Source organism: Impatiens glandulifera, chromosome 1 (genome assembly GCF_907164915.1).
Source record: "Impatiens glandulifera chromosome 1, dImpGla2.1, whole genome shotgun sequence".
NCBI classification, from domain to species: Eukaryota; Viridiplantae; Streptophyta; class Magnoliopsida; order Ericales; family Balsaminaceae; genus Impatiens; species Impatiens glandulifera.
In genome coordinates, this window is record NC_061862.1 from 147,938,461 (window position 1) to 147,956,077 (window position 17,617).

Genomic DNA, 17,617 nt, shown 5'->3' on the forward strand with positions numbered 1-17,617 from the left:
TAACTCAACCGATAAGTTCCTTCAACTCAACCGATCAGTTCCTTCAACTCAACCTGATCAGTTCCTTCAACTCAACCTTTATCAGGAATCTGATCAGAAATCAGTGAATATTTTCAACGAATATTTTCAGCGAATATGAAGCAGGTAAGATTCGTTCTCATCCTTCATGATCAATTTTCATCATCTATCAACCCTATATAAACTTGATCATTGATACTTTGTAGCCAGTCACCTAGAAATAACTCATTTAAAAAAATCTAAGATCTTCGTCGTATCCTAATTCCAGGTGAACGGCTGCAACTCCAGGTTAGTCTTCTGTTCTGTTCTCATATGCTTTTCATTTTGTATGAGATATTTTTATAAATTAATTAATATTTGTTAGATAAATATATAAATTTTATTTTTTAATATAATTATTTATTTATTTGAATTATTTAAAATTTAAATGTTATGATAATTATATGATATGTTATAGTTAGATTTATATGGGGTTTTAATTTTTATTTAAGGTAATTAATAAAAATAATATTAAATTTAATTAAAGGGTAGTTTTGGTATTTTAATTAATAAAATGATTGATTTGAGTTGTGATGGGATTGTTGGGGTTTGGGATAAAACCTGAGTTTTATCCCAATAACCCAAAGATCAAACGAGGCCTTAGAGTTGTGGTTATATCAAAAATTAAGAAACGGAAAAAAAGAGCGATTGAAATTGATTTGGTTCAACTAAAGTTGCTACGTTGGGCCCTTCAGACGTCGACATGGAACCGAGGGCGTCTTGGGATTAGATCTAATGAGAGCGTCTTTTGGTATGAGTTCAATTATCGCGGAAGATACATTGGTCTATGGAAAGAATTTAAAACAACATAGCTCTTGAACGGATTCAAGTGCGGAAATGCTTGCTAGATTTGAAGCTGTAGATTAAGGACTTAAAGATGCAGTAAAGAAATAACACAAGAGTTTTATGGATGTTAGGAGATAAAACTCATATGTTACCCCTTCTTCTGTTTGTAGAAGGATTCCACTAGAAGACTTTGGTTTGTATATAGTCAACAAAAAACTCAGTCAGAACCCAGGACTTAACAACTGCCTATTCTAAACTCCTAGCTATCACTTTATTGAACAGACAACGTTCTGTTCAACTTACAGTGCTGAATATACTCTCAAATATTATAGTAACTTATCTCTCAGCTTAGCGTAAATGAAATACACAATGTACTTATGAGAGAGAGTAAATTGATCGAGAGTTGAAGCTTTTTGTTGTTCGACTTGTTATCTATTATCGTTCGTGTGTTTGAAAAACTGTTTGCCGTTGTACTCTACTTGTAGCAACGATCAAATCTAATTCTTGGATACGTGATTTGACCGAGAGGCTAGATATTCAGGGATCTATCGTCTAGAAATCCAGGGATCCTCCGTTCAGAAATCTAGGGATCTACCGTTCAGATATCCAAGGATCCGCCGTTCAAAAATACAGGGATCCACCGTTCAGATATCTAGGGATTTGACGTTGTACTTTGATGTCCTTTTATATTGAAACGTAGTAACAGTCGAATCTCGTTCGTAGATACGTGTCGACTTTTTAGTGGTTGTATTTCATGTGGCAGTCTACTGTTATCATAGCACGACTGTTGACCTAACATTGTTGTTGGCTTCTTCAAGCTGCTGTTGAAGCAAGGCTACTGTTGGCGCTTTTTCAGACTACTACTGAAGCAAGGCTACTATTGACGCTTCTTCAGACTGCTGTTGAAGCAAGGTTGCTGTTAGCGTTTCTTCAGACTGCTGTTGTAGTAAGGTTGTTGCTCGCGCTTCTTCAAACTACTTCTGAAGCAAGGCTGCTGTTAGCGCTTCTTCAGACTACTATTGAAGCAAGGCTACTATTAACGCTTCTTCAGACTGCTGATGAAGCAAAGTTGTTGATCGCACTTCTTCAGACTGTTGCTGAAGAAAGGTTGCTGTTAGCGCTTCTTCAACTCTGTTGTTGACGTAAGTCTGCTGTCAGCGCTTCTTCAACTCTGATGTTGAAGCAAGTCTGTTGTCAACATTTCTTCAGGCTGCTGCTAGTGTGCTGAAGACAACTCTGTTGTTAGAAAAAACCTTGTTGCCAACGTGTCTTCAACTTTGCTTACATCAACTCTGCTACTCGCGCTACCTGCACATAAAACATTTGCATAACTTACATTATCAGCGCATCATCAAAACTATGTCGTATTAATTTTAATTATCCTAAGTTCATTTTAATCAATTAAATAGTTTTTTTTAATTCAACTTAATTTAATGTGAATTACTATTTAATCTTAATTAAATAGTTTTCTCTTTTTCTTTATTTAACTTAATCTAACATAAGGATATGATTTCAAATGACGAAATTGAACTTGAATTGCTCCTCCTCAACCAACCTAAAGCTGCTAAAAATACTCCTTACATGTTTCTCTATCAATCCATCAAACAATCACAACATATCCCGATCCAAATCAAAGAGCCAAGGAGTTTCGGCGAACTGTTTTTTTTTGAAAACTTTCTCTAGTCACCACATCTTCGATCCAGACTTCTGAAAAGTTTTCAACACATTCAATGAGTGTTCTCCAACTGTTGGTTTTAATTCAGATACTTTGTATATCGATTTGTGATTGAGAATTTGAATTTTTTTTTAAATTTTAAAGTTTGATCGGTTTGATTTGTTCTAGGGCTTAATTATGTGTGTTATTTATTTAGAATCACTCCCTATATCATGTATGAGCTTTCTATTGAAAGAGAATTGATCAATTCAACCTAAAACAAAAATTTTGAAAATTTAGTTTGAAAATCTGGATTTTTGAAATTGATGTTCTTGAGCTTTTAGGCTTGAATTTTGAATCAAATGGCTGCCTAACATGTTTTTAAACATGTTAGGATGATTTCCAGATGACTTTAACATCATTTCGATCATGTTTGATCAAACTGTATTTTTGAAATTTTTGAGTTTGAATTTCATCTTCAAAAATAGTTACAGTGATGCTTTAATGTTCTTGTTTTGGTTGTATTCAACTATATTCATCATTTCAAAACTAATGAAACAAAAATCAGACCTTTAAATAGCCTAATTTGAAAGATCCCAAATTTTGACCTAAAAATAGTTTTAAAAATTCATCTTTGTAAAGATCGAATGATCGTGATTAGGATTAGGGTTTTTGTTCTCCATAATTATATGAATCATCTGCAACTTACAGATCATGATTCTATGATTTGTATCAAAATTTATAAGACCTGCAATTTCTTCATACCAAATGAAGAAAACTCAGTCATATGACCGAAACTCGTAGGACCGGGACTGAGAAATAGGACCGAAGATCTTCGATTTGGACCAAGACCAAGGATCGGTGTTCTTGAGCTAGGATTAAGGAGTAGGATCGATGTTCTTGAGTCCGGATCGAGATCAAGGATTGGTGTTCTTGAGTCATGACCGAGACTAAGGACTGGTGTTCTTGAGTTAGGACTAAGACTCAAGATCAGCAAGGACCGAGTAACCGAATGAGGTTTCTAACCTCGGACCCAAAAGTTTGACCTGGGACCAATCCTCCTAGGTCCACAACCAAAGAAACCTAGACTTGGGACCGAGCCTCCCAGACCTAAGACCAACCAGCCTGAGTTCAGGACCGACCCTCTTGGACTCTAAGATCGATCCCTCTAGTCCCTCGACCAAGTAGTCCGAGTTCGAGATCGAGCCTCTCGAACCTAGGACCAAGCCTTCTGGTCCCTTGACCCATGCTCCCGATCCACATCTAGACCGAGCCCGTCCGAGCCCAAATCACCAAGACCAAACCCAGACCCTAGGACACCGGTCCTAAGCCCTATTTGGTTCCACTTTTCAAAATCCAAAATTATTTTTGTAATTTTCGAACCTGAATTCATTTTCAAATAATCTCGAAAGGTTAGAAAATGATATTTAAATATTTTTGGGATATTTCTTAAAGAAATATTTTGTCTAAGGCCCTATTTGGAATTTATTTATAAATTTTAACATTTTTCTGATATTTTTAGGGTTTTTACTTAGTATTATATCAACGCAATCGTAAGTATGTTCTTCTAAATAATTTTGTTCAATTATTTACGAAATTTAAACATATCCTTGTTTAGGACCCTGAACTACTAATTAAATAAAATAAATATTATTAAATAAAATTTTAAAAACCGTCCTTTGACGGGCGAGGATGACATAGCGTGAAAGCCCTTTTCCGAGCGTAATCAAAAATACGAACCCCTTACAAAAATTCTGGTATAAATATATTTTTACACGTATCATTTTATTGATTTTCATAAAATCATTTAGCGACTCTGATTTCAAATAAATAATATTTTAAATTAGCTATGTTTAATTAATTTAAACTATGTTTCAGCCAAATTGTTATTTGGTCCCCAGATTATTAAAATTTGAACAATTAATTTTTAAATAATTAATTTCAAAGCTCCCAGGTATTATTTTAAAAATCTTTTAAAATAATGTTTTCTTTTAAAAGATGTTTGACATGCAAACCAAGGTTAAAACGCATCGAATCTCGAGCCTTCTCGCGATATTTCCCATATTGTTGCGTGTCCAAGACACGTGCTAAGCTACAGAGGGAGCGATTTACAAATGTTTTTTAGTTTGAAAGTTGGATTACCCGAAGATGAAATAGATCTTCAATTCACGTTATGGTTTCGATCTAAGGTGAGAAAATTAATTGAATTATTATGTCATTATGTATGTATTTTTATTTTGAGGATATCTATTTGTCAATTTGTATATTTTTTATTCTTGAGGATCATAGTCAAGTTACTTCTAGAAGATTGTTGTATAATCTGTCAATATGGCCCAAAAACACTCGCAACAACATATCCAATTCTACTTTGTTAATGGGTTTATGTGGCGTTCTGGAGATTTTAGATCAAATAAATCAATTATAAATAGGGGTGTTTGTGTGCATGCTGATGACATAGACTACTATGGACCTATATAAGAGATAATTGAAATAGAGTATTATGATCATTGTTTATGCGTTGTTTTATTTAAATATTTATGATTTGATATATCATGCGATACTAAAATTTATGGGAATTATAGGATGGTTGACATAAAATGAAACAAAAATATTCTAAATACGGCTCACAACAAGATATACAAGTCTATTATACTAATAATCTTAGTAGAATGAACCAGAATAGTGATTGATTACTTTGTGTGAAACAAAAGCAAAGGAGAATAAAGAAGAGATATGGGAAGATGAGTTGGTGTATCAATAACATGGGTTGATTACTCAACTACATATTGAACTTAATATTACATTTTATGAAAACAATATTTTGTGTGATCCTAATGGTCAAATTTATGATCTCGACGATTATAACATAATGTGAGAGAGTGAATATGATGAGTTTGAAGATAGTAACGTAACGGGAGAAAGCGAATATGATGAAGAAGCATCGATATAAAATGACGAAAAATTGAATAACTCATCACTCATCTAATGACATGTTTTAATTGCAATTTCTGAATAGACGTTTAAATTTATATATTATTTCAACTTGTAATTGCAAATTGTTGTTGACATGTATTGCATTATCAACATGTTTTTTCATTTATTAGGGTTTAAGTTTGCAACATATATTGCAATATATTAAACCACTTTTAAACTTAATTTTGTTTAATATTATGTTGTCAAACGAGTTGCAAAATATTTTTAAAAACATGTGATGCATATTGTTTTTATCCGAGAGCTCACATTTTTTACCTTTTATGTTATTGATATGCAAGTAATTTTGTAATTTAATTTTTATTACTATGTTGCGCAATAAGTTACACATTTTCTCTATAAATTTAGGTTGCAAAATAAGTTACAAAATAATTACAACATATAAATACATAATAGTGCAATATGTTTTGCATTATATATAATATATTTATGTTGCTAAATTAATTGAAAATAATTAAAATTTTGTGTTTATTTTTCTTTACATAGTTAAACTCTTTCAATTTATTATGATCGTGAAAAGTAACACGTCGAATATAAATAATTGTTGACAATCATTTACAATTTTTTTAAATAAAATATACACAACTTAGTCAATTCTTATATGATTTTGATAGATAGAGATGTCTTTCTAGAGGATAGAGAAATCATATGCCCATCATTGAAGATGAGATTGACAAGAGATCACATATATATATACATTCTCCTAATGCCAATAATGAGTTTGCTCATTTCTGATTTAGACAAAGGCAAAGGAATGTATTTTTTATTTACCAAATCCGAAGATAAAACGCTCGAAGGACTTTTAGCCCGATTCAATATTTAGTTACTTAAAAAGTATCATTTTCAAGAAAGATCATATCACCCTTATAAAAATTACAAGCCCGAATGAAACCATTCTCTGTCCGGATTCATTGTAGAGTATGTATTCGAAGATGTTAGGTAGTTTAGGCCAGCATAATGAAGTCCTTTGCGTTAGGAGGTTTTCGCCTCTGATTAGATTAGATGTATTATTTAGCACTAATGAAATTAGTAATTGTTTTACATTAAAAAAATAAAACAAAAAAATAATTGAAAGTCAAACGTGGTATAGGGAAAATTACCTAAACCAAACAGGGCTTAGGCCAAATGGTCGCACCCAATGTTTAAAACCAGGAAGACCAGACCTAGGCTTCAAACGAAGCCCAAGACCTCTTTCAGTCAACGCAGAATGCTTGGTCAACCCTTGCCCAACGCGGAACGCTTATCGTGGATGTGGCCTTCATCTTCCTCGCATATGCACCCCGTCGACAACAGATTAAAAAAACAAAAAAATATACAACTTCACCTATTGGGTGTGAATGCGATTGAAGTTTGGCTTAGTTCCTCTTGTTTATCGATTCTGTTGCACCACTATCTCACCAAAGGCGACAACCCTTTCACTAGTCTCCAAACACCACAAAGGAGCTTGATGTTTGCCTCTCATCAAGAGAGTGATATCTATTTATATTATTAGGTAAAGTCAAGTAAGTGTGTTACTAGAGATTGTGCCACAATGTTGGGCCAACCAATAACCAACAATCTCCACCTTTGGCCTAAAGTAGTGCAAAACATGATCACGGAATCACAAGACACATCATCGCCAATTTATTACCACTGAGGCAACAAAGAGAATACTCAAGGTAAACTCGTGTCACAAAGACCAAGGGTAAGAGCACAAAACATGCGAAAATCACAAAGATCAAACGCAAGAGCACACAAAACATGCGAAAATCACAAAGATCAAATGCAAGAGCACAAAGCATGCGAAAATTATAAAGATCAAACGCAAGAGCACAAAACATGCGAAAATCAAAAAGATCAAACGCAAGAGCACAAAAGATTGGAAAATCACAAACATTGAAGGCAAGATCACAAAGAATACCATGTCCACAAATGACGAACCTTAAAGAGCTTTCCCTAAGTCAAAGTTTAAAATCCGTTGACATGAAATAAATTTTTCAGCAGGTAAACACTTAGTACCCATATCAGTAGGATTAAATTCCGAAGAAATATTCTCTAACTTAACAATGCCCTTTTCAACAATATCCCGAATGTAATGAAACCTAACATCAATGTGCTTAGTTCTATCATGAAAAACAAGATTTTTACATAGTTGAATAGTAGATTGACTATCAGAAAACACAACCACATTTTTGTTAAGAAAACCAATTTCAGACAAAACAGTCCTAAGACAAATTGCTTCCTTAAAAGTTTTAGTGGCAACTACATACTCAGATTCTGTAGTAGATAAAGCAACAATGGGTTGAAGTTGAGACTTCCAACTTATGCAAGAGCAATGCAAAGTTAACACATAGGAAGTAGTAGACTTTCTATTATCCCTATCATTAGCATAATTGGAATCCACATAACCAACCAATTTAGTACCTACAGAACACTTAGAGAAAGTCAAGCCAACATCAACAGTGGTTTTAGATATCTCAAAAGCCATTTCAAAGCATTCTAATGAGGTATACCAGGGCTAGACATAAATCTACTCAAGCAACTAATTATATATGTTATATAGGCCTAGTGCTAATCATGAGATACATAACAGATCATATAGCATTGGAATAAGGCACATTCTTCATTTCACTTATTTCAATTTCAGTCTTAGGAGACTGATCCTTACTTAACACAAACTGAGAAGCAAGAGACACATTCACAAATTTAACATCAGACATAGAAAATTTACTCAAAATTTTATCAGCATATGCACTTTGATTCAACATAAGAGAAAATTTTGTTCTATCTCTAATGACATTCATGCCCCAAAATCTTCTTAGCATCACCTAAGTCTTTCATGTCAAAATTTTCACAAAGCGATTTTTACACATGCATAACAGACTTTGGACATGGGCTAACAATCAACATGTCATCCACATACAAAAAATAAATACATGCATAGAGTCTATATTCTTGAAGTAAAGACAATGATTAAAAGAACTTATTTTAAACATCAAAGATTGCATGCACTTATCGAACTTGATATTCCATTGCCTAGGAGATTGTTTTAAACCATACAAGATTTTTTTTAACAAACAAACATGATCAAGCAACTTGGGGTCAACAAACCCTTAGGTTGATGCATATAAATATTTTTATCAAGTTCACCATGTAAGAAAGTAATAGTAACATCCATTTGCTTCAATTTCCAATCAAAGTGAGCAACTAAAGCAAGCATGATTCTAATAGTAGTGAATTTGACAATAGGAACGAAAATTTCAGCATAATATATTCCATCCTTTTGAGTAAATCCATTGGCTACTAACTTAGCCTTGAATCTAACGTTTTCAGACTCCTGCTTCACCTTATACAACCACTTGCAATCCACTAAAGAACAATTATGAGGTTTAGGAACAAGTTTCCAAGTATCATTGATTCTCAGGGAATTCATCTTATTATTCATAGCAACAATCCATTTAGTAGAAAACTTAGACCTCAAAGATTTTTTGTAAGAGCTAGGCTCATTGTAGTATAGGGATTCAAACATATTAAAAAGCAAACTCAAACATATTGCAATCATTCAAATTATCATCCCTAAATCTAGTAGGCATTTTAACAGTTCATCTACTTCTATCCCTAACAAGTTGATAGTCATACAAATCATTAGACAAATCATGTGAATCAAACAAAATATTTGAATCATGCAAATTATCAATATCATGCACATTATCATGGTCCACCTCATTGGGAACATTCATATCATGTTCAGCAGGTTGATCAACAACTACAGACACATGCTCCACCTTATTAGGAGCATTATTAACAAGAGTGGGAAACATAGGCAAGCAAGGAAAGTCATTCTCATTAAAGACAACATCTCTACTTATCACAATCCTAAGTCCAGGTTCACTCCTATCCCAAAGTCTATAACCTTTTACCCCTTCAGGGTAGCCTAAGAACATACATTTCTTAGACCTAAGCTCCAACTTGTCAACCTTTTGATGCACATAGCCAACACAACCAAAAAAATTTAAGTTGCTTAAATCAAGAGGTTTACTTGAAAACACATATTAATGACATTTTCCTCATAAGAGGACACTAGAGAACATATTTATTAAATAAGCAGTATGCAAAGCATCCCCCCAAAACTTATTAGACAATCTAGATGACACTAACATAGCTCTCACCCTCTCTAAAAGTGTCTTATTCATCCTCTCAGCAATACCATTTTGTTGTGGTGTATACGACACAAACCTATGTCTTTTAATACCCCATGTAACACATAAATCATTCATATGTTTATTACAGAACTCAAGATCATTATCTATCCTAAGTGTTTTGATTCTCTTACCTGCTTGATTATCAATCAAAATCTTTCACTCTTTAAACTTTTCAAAAATATCAGACTTATGTTTCAAAAGTAACACCCAAAATTTCCTAGAATAATCATCAATGATGGACAAAAAGTATTAGTTCCCCCCATGTGTGGTAACTCTAGAGGGACCCCACACATCAGCATGCAAATATTCAAGGATATCAGTACACTTAGACACGTTTAGGTAGGAGGAGATGGGAAAACTCACCTTATGTTGTTTTCCTAGCACACGTGATTCACAGAAGGGGATGTGGGACAATTTATTATTACCAAAGTGACCACCTTTATGAAAAATTTATAGACCTCTGTTACTCATTTGATATAATCTATTATGTTAAAGAACAGATTTATCATCAATCATAGAGTTCACAGAGTCACAGGCAGTCTCAGCATGACACACATACAGATTGTTTATTTTTTTAGCAGTAAAGATAACAAGAGACCCACGCAAAATTTTCATAACACATTTCCCCCACTTTTCCTCCAAACTATCATTCTCGAGAGATGCACAAGACATCAAATTATAACGCAAATCAAGAACATGCCTCACATTCTTCAAAGTAAACACAGAACCACAAGAGAACCTTGGGCATACATCACATATTCCTATCACATTGCAATTTTTCGAATTTGCCATAAACACTAAACTATGTTCAATCTCTTTATAATTAGAAAACAAATTTCTAAATGGAGTCACATGGAAATTACAACTAGAGTCAACTAGCCAATCAGATTTGCACAAAGAATCAGATAACATAGAGTTAAATCTAGCATAATCACATAGATTATTAATCATAAAAATATCACCCATATTGTCCTCACAAATAGCCACATTAGCATTTTCAACATGCTGATTTCTCTTAGGCTTAGGACAATCCTTGATAAAATGATCAGACTCATGACAATTATAACATTTTCTAGTACTAGACCTAGACTTAGATTTCTTTTACTAGCATGATGAAATTTCTTTACCAGAAATCTCATTACTAACATTCTTTTGGGCACTCGACCTACCCTGAGTCTACCCGTCACATGCATGACTTCCCCACCAGACTGTTTGCCCCTCTTAGAGTGTCTCAAATCTAACTCCTTACTCTTAAGACCATTGAAAACAATATTAAGAGTGACATTGTCTCTACCATAATTAATGGAAGACTTCACATCATTAACAGAAACAGGAATAACATTCAACAAGACAATGGGGGCATACTCATCAATGTTCTTATCACCACACAACTTAATATCAAAAATAAGTTTAGTAAAAACATCCATATTATCTTCAATGTCCTTAGACATATCCAATTTAAATTTGAAAAACTTTTCAAGTAAGAACATTTTATTAGGTAGAGAAGTTTCAGTATAAAGTTCAGACAATTTATCCCACAAGGTTTTTGCACACTCTAAATTACCATTTTTTCTTATTACAAAATCAGATAAGTTCAAGAATATAGAGTCACATACATTTTCATTCATTTCACTATTTTTCTCAATGGTATCAGCAGCAACATAAACCTGACTAATAGCTTAAAATCATTTTTCTAAATCAAAACACATTTATTTTTTTGTTTACAAATGCTAAAATCAGTTTTTCCGTTAAACGGAACCATACCATATTGATTAACACCAAACATGTTATCAAACAAATTAAAAGAAAACAACAATCAATTGGCAAAAATTAATAAGAGGGTTCAAGCTATAATACCTTGCGAAACTCAAATAAAGTTTTGACTTACCAACCCCGCTCGGGGATTTGATGCTTCATCTTCTCAGCAGCGGCACGACGACGGCTTTGATCCTCAACGATCGCGACAAACGCGACACCGAAAACGGTTGAACGTGACAGCAACAACTTATTCTCTAGAGGTGGCGAGGACTTTCTTCTTCCTCCAATAGCAGCAGAAGCAGAAAATAAAAGCAGTAGGATGAAAAAAGAAACAGATATGCTTATTGGTGAAGATAACTCATATCCTTCAACCTAATCTCAAACTCCAATTACAAACCCTAGCTCTGATACCACTGTTGGGTGTGAATGCGATTGAAGTTCGGCTCAGTTCCTCTTATTTATCGATTCCGTTTCAACACTACCTCACCAAATGCGGCAACCCTTTCTTTAGTCTCCAAACACCACAAAGGAGATTGACGTCTTCCTCTCACCAAGAGAGTTGTATCTATTTATATTATTATGTCATGTCCAATAAGTGAGTTACTAAAGATTGGGCCACAATGTTGGGCCAACCAATACTTAACATAACCTATAGCCAACCAAACTCGATGAATCTAAAGCCAAAATGATTACCAAAATCCTGTGATCATTTGGATCATTCCCTAATAGCTCCTTGAAGCCCATAGAAGGCGAATTCAACAGAAGAAGACAAAATCCATTAATGACCTTCGATCGAAATGGAAAACTTTGAGAACATCCTAAGACTTGGTCGAAATAGACCCTCTCAGTGATTCTGAGGGTCAAGGAAGAATGAAAGAGGAACCAGACTTCATCAACCAAATTTCGCTATTAACAAAAAAAAAAACTATAGTAACATGAGCTATATCCAACACTTTCTAGCTTTAAACGTTAGATTTATAGTCATTATTCTAATAAAGAGAATAACTAACCAACTAAATTAGTATACATCTCTATATCATACTAAAAAAATTAAATAAAAAAAGTCACATATGACCTTCATAATATCCAACATTTGAGGTCAGGTATGCTTACATACAATAATTGAAAGATTCAGTAATTATTAATCTTATTGAGGATTTGTTGGTATGTTGGTTGTAGTACCCTTAATCCCCGTTATAGTACTTCAATAGTGTCATATTTATGGACTATTACCTACACAACTACAAAAAAAATGCCTAAATAGTGACACACAATTATCGACGTTTAATTAATGTCGAAGATATGAAACAAATATTTCGATGATTTAATACACGAAAAACATGAATCGTCGCAAATATTAATGAATGAAGATAACTTTGTCGTAAAAAAACAAAGATGTTTACTTATGATCAATCATCGTCGCTAAAATAAAATGTTAAATTCTGGATTAAATTTACGATGAAAATTATTAAGCGTCGTAATTATTTTAGCTAGTCAAAAAACCGTAAAAAAATATGGTAGGGAAAATTCGTAGTAAATTTCAATGTTGTTTATGACGTTATTTTCAACTTTATTTTTATTGTTGTTTTTGTCAAAATTTTCATAGCAAATGTCAATTGTATTAGGCATCTATTTGCACTTAGTGATAGTGCACGTTAGAGAAAAACAATAGTCTCTTCATCCTAACATTAATTGGCAACAATGAGCACAGACTAAATTCTACCATAATCGATTCTATTAGAGATGTCAGAGTCTAGGTATCAACCAACAACAGACTCGATGGAGAATCATCAATAACTTCAGTTGTGTTGCCAATGAAAGATAAGAAGAATGCATATAGCTAGTAATGATGATGATTTCATACTTCGTTATGATCGAGGCTTCTCTGTTGCTTGATCGAAATTGAGAAGAAAATCGAGAGAGGGAGAAAGCATTGATGCTTGTTGTGGTTGCTCTGGTTAGTCTCTTTCTTTCTTATTAGCTTGTTGATGCCTTTTGCGTTGATGTTTGATTGGACTAGACTTACTCTACTAAAAGCTCTAAATGACTAGTTGTTCTACATTCTAATAAACATTATATGAATATATTCGGGAGATTAACATAAAAAAGAGTGGTATGTAGACAGATTAGGTTGTAAATCATCATTTGCAAGTATTTTTCTATATGTTTCAACATCAAATTGTTGGAATTAAATAAAATAATTTCATAATAAACTTAAATCATAAACTATAATACCATAGATCTTCATTCTTGTTCCTTAGATATGAAAGACAAAAGCGGAATATATATACCTGGATCCTTAGACATGATTAGATGAGATGGTCTTCCAAAAGGGCATAAATCCTTTAGCCTTATTTCTCTGATGATGGGGGTTCAGAGAAAGAGAGCGTGTGATAAAAATAATTTTGTTCTTATTTTTTATCAACCAACCTCCCTTTTATAATTTCTTCCGCCTTTTGGGGACCATAACCGTCATAACTACCTCATTAAGCTAATTTATAATTTAGCCCCTCATCAAATTAGAAATACCGCAAGATATCCACAATTTAACATTCATAACAATAACGTCCTTAAGTCAAATCCCAAACATCCTCCGATCACAAAATATTGACTTATTAAAATCATTGACCATATATATCCATTTAAATATATAAATGTCCATTTAAATTCTAATAATCTCCCACTAGACATATATATTTAAAAAATGAATAATATATCCTTATTGTGCATAGTATTGTCATCGATTTCGAGAACATTAACAATCTCGTCCATTAATCATATTAACAAGGATCAAGGTGGTCTTCGTTGTATCAATCACAACTAAACCTTCAATGGTCACAAATATCAATTTGACTAAATGACATAGATTAATCATTAATTTGTGGCATAAAAATTACATGTAAGGTGATCTATTCATGTCAATTTTCATCTGGTCCTACCTTAACTTTAGTGTGATCAAACTTTAACTTTATTGTACAAAATGCAATAAATCGTACAATACTTTATCTGATGAGAAATTGAATTACATAAATATTCATAAAATAAACTGAAAGACAACTGAATTTATAAACTCTCACTTAACCTAGAGATCATCCATCTCTAAAACACCCATGTTAGTAATGTGTTCATGAAAGACATTAGGCGGCAGACCCTTTGTCAAGGGATCAGCTATCATGGAGTTTGTACCCAAGTGTTCTATATAAATTTGACCACTTTGTACCCTTTCCTTCACAACTAGAAACTTTATATCGATATGTTTTGACTTAGTCGAGCTCCTATTGTTATTCGAATATAACACAGTCGAATTATTGTCACAAAATAACTTAAGGGGTCTTTCAATCCCTTTCAAAATACGCAGCTCAGTGACAAAATTCTTTAGTCATATTGCTTGATTTGATGCCTCATAACATGCTACAAACTCTGCTTCCATGGTGGAGGAAGCTGTAAGTCCCTGTTTGGAACTCTTCTAAGAGATCGCTCCACCAACCAATAAGAATACATAGCCCGGAGTGGATCTTAAACTATCTTGACATCCCGCAAAATCAGAGTCATAATACCCAATGATCTCAAGATTATCTGACCTCCGATATGTGAGCAAGTAACTTCTTGTTCTCTTTAGATATCTCATAACTCTTTTAGCTGCCTTCCAGTGATCCAAACCTAGGATGCTCAAATATCTTCCTAATACACCAACTATGTACGCAATATCTGGACGCGTACAAAATATAGAATACATTAGACTTCAACTACCGAAGCATATGGAATCTTTTGCATTTATTAAATTTCCAAATTTCCTTTAGGGCATTGTTGAAGACTAAATTTGTCTATTTTAGCGACCGGGGCATTTCCTAATTTACACTCTTGCATGCCATATCTTTTAAGTATTTTATCGATATAGCTCATCTGTGACAATCCAAGAATTCCTCGAGAACGATCTCGATGTATTTGGATCCCTAATACAAATGAGGCCTCACCAAGATCTTTCATCTCGAAATTTCTCGAAAAAAAAGTCTTAGTTTGGTGCAATAAGCCTATATCATTTGAGGCAAGTAAAATATCATCAACATATAAAATTAGATAAATATGTTTACTCCCACTGAATTTTTGATACACACAATCATCAATTAAATTCCCTCCAAAACCAAATGAGAGAATTACCTCATGAAATTTATGGTATCACTGACGAGACGCTTGTTTGGGCCCATATATGGATTTCTTTAATTTTCAAACCATATTCCTTGAATCTTCTAACACAAAGTTTTCTGGTTGCACCATATAAATTGTTTCATCAATTTATCCATTGAGAAATGTTGTATTTACATCCATATGATGTAGCTTCATATCAAAATGTACAATGAGTGTCATGATTGTTCTAAAAGAGTCTTTAGTTAAAACCGGAGAAAAAGTCTCTTTATAATCAATCCTGTATTTTTGAGTAAAACCTTTAGCCACAAGACGTGTTTTATACTTTTCCACATTACCTTTAAAATCCCGTTTGGTTTTAAAAATCCATTTACAATCAACAGGCTTCACCCCTTCTGATAATGGGACAAGTTGTCAAACTTTATTGTCTTGCATAGATTTATACTTTTCATTCATTGCATCAATCCACTTTACTGAACTATCTATGGCTTGATGAAAGTTTATTGGATCATCTTCCATAATTCCAAGATTATGCTCATGTTCTTGAAGAAATACATATTCATCCGACATAGTACTTCTCCTTACTCTTGTGGATCGCCGTAATGACACTTGTTCCTCAATAATACTTTCTTCTTGAAGTTGTTGAGTTTGTACCTCTGGGAGATCAATATCGTCTTGATTTTTTGGAATTATTCCAATATTATCAATGATCAGATGAGAATCTTGATCATTGTCCATATAAATCGGAATAGGAGTCAACTCCTTGTTAGCCAAATTAGAAATTGACTCTTCCTCAAAGACAAAATCATTTATTTGATTCTTCACCTCAAACTCAACATCCTCAAAGAATACAGTTGTTCCTGTCTCGAAAATTGACTTTAAGTTGGGATCATAAAATTTATAGCCCTTTGATCGTTCAGAATAGCCAATAAAGTAACTAGTAACTATTTTGGGGTCCAATTTATCCATATGAGACTTATAAGGCTTTGCCTCTACTGGACATCCCCAAACATGAAAATGTTTTAGACTGCGTTTCTGCCCTGACCAAAGCTCGTAAGGAGTTTTAGTCGTTGCTTTTGTTGGCACTCTATTCAAAATGTATGTTGCAGTCTTTAGTGCTTCACCCCAGAGTGACTTTGGTAAGGATGAATGGCTAACCATACTCCTCACCATATCCTATAAAGTACAGTTTCGTCTTTCTACTACACCATTCATGCTTGGAGAGTCCGGCATGGTGTACTGAGGAACGATACCACACTCCTCTAGGTATTTAGCGAAAGGCCATAGACGTTGTTCACCTGAACCGTCATACCGACCATAGTATTCATCACCACGATCGGATTTAACTTTCTTTATCTTTCTATTGAGTTGATTTTCAACTTTAACCTTAAATGACTTGAACACATCCAATGTTTGAGCCTTTTCTTGAATAAGAAAAATGTATGCATATCTAGAGAAATCGTCTATGAATGATACGAAATATTGTTGACCATTCCAAGACGGAGTCGGAAATAGCCCACAAACATCTGTATGTATCAACTCAAGTATTTCTGTAGCTCTATATGCATTAAATTTTCTATCTTTGGTTTGTTTTCCTTTAATACATTCAATACAGACATTAAAGTCCGTAAAATCAATGGAATTTAGAATCTCATCTGACACAACATGTTCAACTCTATTTCTAGAGATGTGACCTAAGCGTTTGTGTCATAATGTACCCGAATTATTATTATTTAGCTTTCTTTTAGTACCTCTTGATTCCACATTCAAGATTTCATTATATAAAGCAATTATATCAAGTAAATAAAGATTGTCATAATGAATTAATGAACCGGTTTCAACATCCGAAGTACCAAAAGATAACTTAAATTGATCATTTCTAAACAAACTAGAATAACCATGTTTGTCCAAATAACGAATAGAAACCAAATTTCATTTAAACGAAGGTACAATAAAAGTATCATTTAAGTCCAAATAGACACCAGAACTAAGCAACAATCTAAAGTGTCCAATTGCTTCAACTTCTACCAATTTTCCATCGCCCACA